Consider the following 6,946-nt stretch of genomic DNA (forward strand, 5'->3'; position numbering starts at 1 on the left):
TTTTACCAGCACAGAGGGCTCCAGCAGGACAGCCAGAGGAAGGAATGCCATTGCTCCCACCATTCTCTCCCAAAATTCAGGGTTGATGGATTCATTGCTGCTGAGCCCTGCATCCCCTGACACCCCTGAAGCCCAGCCCTGCTGCCTGGGTACGTATTAAAATGAGTTATGTAGGTCACTGTGTGAAAACAAACAGTGCTGTGGATGCATGCAAATAGCACAGCAGAACTCCCAGAAAATTTATATCGCAGCCAGAGCGCTGAGGAGGGAGCGTGGAAAATGTCAGCCACATTTTAATGCCACCCCAAAGGGCTCCAAGGGGTCTGGCAGCAATCCTCAGTGCCTGGGGGAGCCCTGGGATCCTCACATCCACCAGCAGGGTGAGATTCTGGGAGGGTTCCTCTGGCACAGGAGCTGGGAGGGATCTGCTTCACCCAGGATGAGGGATGAGCTGGGTGAAAAACAAAAATATTCACCTTTTTTCTGTGATTTGCTGTGGAAGCAGAGGTGTGGGGCACAGCCACAGCCCAGGGGAACCTGCACAGCTGGAAATCACAGAATCGTGGAATGGTTTGGAGCCATGGTTTGGGTTGGTGAGGAACCTTAAAGCTCATCCTGTTCCACCCCTGCCAAGCTGCTCCAAGCAATGCAGAAATTCATGGAATCCTTGAATGGTTTGGGGTGGAAGAAACCTTAAAGCCTGTGTTTTTCCATGTCCTGCAGGGCAGGGACACCTTGCACTGTGCCAGGGTGCTCCAAGCCCTGTCCAGCCTGGCCTTGGGCACTGCCAGGGATCCAGGGGCAGCCACAGCTGCTCTGGGCACCTGTGCCAGGGCCTGCCCACCCTCCCAGGAACAATTCCCAACATGATGTCCAGTATTCCTGGAGAGGATGAGCATTTTCCCGGTGAGGCTCTGGATATGGGGCAGGAATGCTGGCGAGGTTTCCCATTCCCTGTGGCTGGGAGAGGAGAGGAAAAGGCTGGAATTATCCCAGGATGCAGCACAGGGATGCTCCAGAGGCAGAGCCTGTTCCACAGGGCAGGAGCTGCTGGCTGAAGGGGGATTTGCACCCAGGGCCTTTGGAAATGCCTGGATGGGTTAGACACAGGAGTGCCAAATCCTGGAGCTGATGCTATTTGGGAAGCTGCAGCCACCAGGAGTTCCTGTGGGAAAGGACATTTCTCATCATTTCAGCCGTGGAAGCAAGTCTTGAAAATGCACGCCCTGGAGCCAGGAGACAAGGAAAATCAGATAAAATGTACTTCTGTACAGGATTTTGAGGTGAGACTCATGACTTTTTAATGGACTGGACTGATGCTGGCTGGTGCAGATCCAGCTTCTCGCTGTCCAGCCAAGCCAAGGATCCTTCCCTGCTGCCACAGGGTGCTCTCCCAGCCAGACTCCCACATTTCAGCCACAGGGAAGGGCACAGGATTCATCTGGGCAGGCAGAACCCTACACAGCTCAGCCCAGAGTACCCTTGAACTCCTGAGGTCAGCAGTTCGACATCTCAGGGCTGTGACACCCATCTCAGATACTCCATTCCCTTCTGAGTCCTCCTCAGGGACACACCAGGCACTGATTGACTTGGGGGACCTCTCCTTGGGTCAGGAAGGGCTTCACAGGCAGCCAGTACTGAGGGTCATGAGCAGCCTGGAGGATCATCCAGCTCCAAAACCAAGGCAGGAGTGACAGCAGGTGAGGATGTGAGCCTGTGGGAGCAGCAAAGTCACCCCCGTGCCCCCTCCTTCAAAAACACCTTCCAAAACACTTGGCTCAGGAAACCAGAGGCTTTGGGTGCTGGGGGCACTCAGACTGTACCTTTTTACATGCACAAAATGATGGATATGTCCTTCCCACCGCACACACCCAGCCTTGCTGGTGCTGTGGCACAGCAGCTTTGCAGGAGACTCTCGTCTTTGTTCACCTAGGAGAAAGTAATTGGTCAAATTTAATTCAAAGAGGGATCAATTAGAACAGGTTGTGATAGACAGTTGGGTCAGCAGCAGCTCCTATAAATCGCGGGTAGAATTTCCTCCTTCCCCATCTACCAGTTTGATGTAGGAAATGGCTCATTTGCAAGCTAAAGGTTTAATTAGGAGAAAAAAGAAGGTCAGCAGAGATCAGATGTGAATTGCAAAGTGCTAAAGAAGTTTACTGCAGCAATGTATTTATTGAGAGCCGTGCTATAGATCTGCTCCCTCTCTGTGCAGAATGCTAATAGCAGCCCTTTGAATTCTTCCTATCCACAGAAAATTCATCAATAATATCTGGGATGTTTTAAAGCTGTTTGCCACATGGGCTTTTTTTAATGATAATCAAGACTCCCTTACCCATCTAGTTAATTGTGGATCCTTCTTTCCAGGTCAGGTTTCTAGAATGTGACACCCTTTGGGCTGCTGTTTCCTCTCCCATCCATGGCAATGTGAGCCTGGCACAGGGTATTTATTGCTCCCCATCACCAAGGACATGGTGACTATGTAAAATGGGCCAGAAATATCAATATGATGAAAATTCATGGTGTTTCTTCCTCACCTCACTGTACCCTGTGTGGTTTTTAGGGATGTGTAAACTGCAGGGATAAAGGAGTTCTGCACAAGCTCTCTTGGAAGCAATGGCAGTGGCAGTAATGTGATTACACCAGGGTTTGGCTCAGTGGTGACAGTGCTGAGCTGGCCCAAGGCAGCAGAGCCTAAAGTTAAGCCATGCCATTGCTCTCTGCTCCTGGTCCAGCACAGAGGGGTCCAGGGAGGCTCTGCATTGGTTTGGGGAGGAACAGGCTGCTCCTCTGTGTGCTCTTTGGGACACTGGGATGAGCAGCCACTGTCAGCTCTGCTGCTGCTCCTGCAGAGGAGAGGAGGGGAACATCTCTTCTTCATAATCAGCAGCTTTCAGCTGGGAGAGAATAGATTTAGATTGGATATTGGAAAGGAATTGTTCCCTGGGAGGGTGGGCAGGCCCTGGCACAGGTGCCCAGAGAAGCTGTGGCTGCCCCTGGATCCCTGGAAATGCCCAAGGCCAGGCTGGACAGGGACAGTGGATATTCCTGGGATAGTGGAAGGTGTCTCTGCCCATGGCAGGGGTGGGAATGGGTGGACTTATTGTCCCTTTCAACACAAATCATTCTAGGATTCTGTGATTTTGTGGTCTCCATGAGTGGTCCCTCCTGCTGTCCCTGCTCCCTGTGTCTCTGGGGTTCCCACTGGATAGGATTGGCACTGGAGCTCTGGGTGCAGCAGTGCTGTGCCTGTCCTTGGCTGGGGCCTCACCAACAGGCACAGATGCAGCTTCCAGCCTGATCTGCTCTGCAGCTGAGGCTGGGAAGGACTCGGAGTCCAGAATCACCAGGGGTCCAGGCATCCCAAACTGTCATCGTGAACACTGCGATTTGGGGCCCCATTTGATGTCACACATGATTAATGGCTCTGCACAGGGTACAGCAGGACAAACCCTGCAGAGGTCCAGGGACAGCCACCAAGGTGGAGAGAAATCAAAATGGCAGCTGGGCCTGGCTGGAAAGACAAGAGCAATTTTTCCAGTCACTTCCATTTGTTCCAGTATCACTCAGTCCCCCACCCAGTTTGATGTGAGGCTGCAATTCCTCCCTGTGAGAAAGGACAGCTACAGCAGCTCCAACTGCACACTGATGTAATTAAACAGGCAACGTTAATTCCCAGCACCTGAGACTGCAGGGCTGCGTGCAGGGATGAGAACGCGGATTTCAATCATTTCGGCAGGGCCAGCCGCGGGAGCGACGGGCGCGGGGCAGAGCCGGCTCCTCGCTCCCCTGCAGCATCAGAAACCCACCACAATTACCAGTCAACACTTCCAGCTGTCTGCTAAAGGCTACAGCAAACACACCCCAGCTCTGAGGAGGGAGGCAGCAGAGCTGTGATTATTTCAAAGTTTAACTGCTGCCTCCATCTCCAGACACAGAAATGAGGATGATCCCGACGTATCCCGCTTCCACCAACAGACAGCGTGTGATGCTCCTCCTGCAGCAGCTCAAGTGGCTTCTAGGATGCTTCAGACTCAGGTGTGAGGTGTAGAAAGCATTAAGTTAACCATTTCCTACCTTCAGCAAGCAAAAGCTGCATTACCTTGGACCAGCCGCGTTCCCATTCAAATATCAGCTCCTACGAGCCTCATGAGAGGAGCAGGAGAATTCCTGGGCTCAGCTGAGCCTATGGGAGAAATCCAGGTATTCCAACACCCAGATCATGTTTGACATCAGACAGAGGAGGTGACAGACCTGCTGTGTCCCTGAATCACTGACTCACATCTCTGTCTGTCCTGGTTTAAAAGTAAGGCCTCCAAAATGTGATCCAGCCAGGGGAGCTGTGTGGGGCTTTTTCCTATGGCCTCCTCTGCAACAGGAACAGCTTCCAGTGTGGGCCATGGATATGGCTGGATTTATGGAGTATTCATTATTTTAATAGCACTCATTGACTTAGGGTCAAAAATCTTTTTCCAGTATTTTTTTTTTATTTAAGGAAAGAGCCCGTATGTCACAATCTCATGCCTCATCTAATTGGGTAAGTGTTTCCTTTGTCCTTGAAACCGAAAAGTAGACGGCGTATCCAGGAGCTACAGAATGAAAAAGCATCTGCCTTTGGTATTTGGCAGGCCTCAATTAAAAACCTGCTGCCTGGGCTATCACTTTTTCTTTAATTCTGACCAAAGTGCTTCTGCTCAGATTCAAGCGGACAGCTCTAAAGGTTGAGCTAAGGGAATGCAAAAAACCCCAAATATTTTGGAATAATAATTAATGTTTTACGTACAACAGGAAAGAGTCCCAGATCCAGAAGCCCAGAGCCATGCTGGAAGCACAGGAAGGACTCAGATCCCCTCTGAGTGTTTCCATAAGCTCCTGCTGGAGCAGAGCTCAGGTCCACGCTCAAGCCCACAAATCCAGAGCTCAATATGCACAAAACACTTCCATCTTTAAAAAATAATTGAAAAGGTGCACTCTGAAGTTCACTGGATCGATCCCACTGAATTTATTTAGAAGACACTTCATTGTGTCAAAGATTTAATGGCGGGGTTACGATGCCCAGCCTTCAGAATGTCAATGCGCCGCAGCGCTGGGGGCGTTGCAGGGAATGCTAAAACCCTCGGCAGCACAACTGCCAGATCTGTGAAATATTAAAATTATTACACAGAGCTGAGATAAGATGCAGGCTGCTAGGGGAAAGACAGAACAGGGGCTGGAATTCTGCGTGTGTCTTATAGTGGGATGAAATTTTGCAGCCTCCCTGCGGGCTCCTTGGCCGGCCCCTCGCACCCCTTGGAGCCCTCGCTCCCAGGCTGCCCCTTTGGAAATGTGTGTGTGTCTGGACATGAGCAGTATTTCCCGGCACACTTGATTAAATACCTCCCCTGGTTATTTATTGCACATTAAACAACATCTCTCCTGCACGTACCTTGCTTGGACAAAAGCTCTTTGCTCTCAAGTGCAGAGCTCAGCATGTCGCAGGCCAGAGCTCTGCGAACCTCCGGCAGCACCCATCAGCATTCCCCGCTTATTAAACACCCTTTCTGGGACCTGAGAGCAGCCCTGCTTTCCTACAGCTCACTGCGGTACAGTTTTAATGCAGAACATACCCAAAGGGGTTTTTTCTCTCTCTCTGTCCTTGGGGAATCTCCCTGTTGGGTGCTGCAGGAACAATCTCGAGCCACCGAAGGACTCGCGGGCTGTAAAGTTCCAAGCGAAGCGGGAGGGCGGGGGAAGGAATGACAAGTCCTTTTTACTGAAATTCTCTCCCCAAATGGATTTGGCAGAGCCGGGCTCTGCTGGTCTTAAAGCAAGGTTTATCATTCGTGCAGGCTGCTGCCTGAAGGGGGAAAGGATCTTTGAAGTTGCTGAATGATGGAAAGGTCTCCCCCCTCCTCTCCCTCGCACACATTTTTTAAGGGTGGTGACTGGGAGATGCTCAACTGCCCTGAGTCAGGAAATTACATGACAAATTAAACAATTATGTGTTTTAGTGCTGAGCTCCTATTTAAACATTTAGCATCAAACAGGCTTTTTAGCATGAATTCCACAGGCATTTATACTTTCCCCACCACCTGTAATTCCACGCTGGGTTATTTTCCCTGCATCTCAAGAGCTCCCCTGGTCCAGTATCTACACCTTGGAAATATTTCTTTATCATTTAACTTTATTACAGAAGGCACTACTGCCTGGACACTGTTGGAGTGACAAGGACTATTTCCTTAATTACTGTACATTGATAATAGCATTTACTCTGGCAGCTCCAGTGCTATTCAATCAAGCAAGATTCAATACAAAAAAGCTGATTTGCCAAAAAAGAGATTAGCATAAGTGCCTACAGTCACATTCTATTTTTGAAGGTAAAGCTACTGTGTCTGTGAGCTTTCTTGTGGGAACTTTATAAAGAGAGATTAATCTAGTTTATCTCCTTCAAAACATATTTGGGGAAATCGCAGAGAGTCACTGTTTAGGCTCTTTTGGCAATAATTTTCTATAAACATGTAAAATAAAGACCTGCACAGAAAGTGCTAATCAGCAGCAGGAAGGTGTAATTTTTTCACTTACATGGACGTAGACATTTGTGGTGAAAAACTCTGTGTTCCCCAGTTTGCTGTTGCTGTTCTCTGTCATTTAATCAAGTGGTGACTGTGGCTGTTGCACTTTAAAATTAAATGCTATTATTTATGGTGGAACTTGTGCTGGTTAAAAGTGCAAAGCTCAGCACTGTGTACGTTTGTAAGCAGAAGGTTAAGCAGGACATTTTAAATGGTAAAGCAAAGGGCTTAATCAAGGCTGAAGAGCAAAATGCAGTGGGATAACAGATACAGTAAATAGGCATTAATCACCATACAGGCTTAATCCAGGTATTAGGCAGTCTTGGGGCTAATTCGAAGACTCACTTACATAAGAACTCGTTCTACCAAGCCCTAAGTAAGTGAATAACTTTATT

This window comes from Melospiza georgiana, chromosome 9, assembly GCF_028018845.1.
Source record: "Melospiza georgiana isolate bMelGeo1 chromosome 9, bMelGeo1.pri, whole genome shotgun sequence".
Classification (NCBI taxonomy): domain Eukaryota; kingdom Metazoa; phylum Chordata; class Aves; order Passeriformes; family Passerellidae; genus Melospiza; species Melospiza georgiana.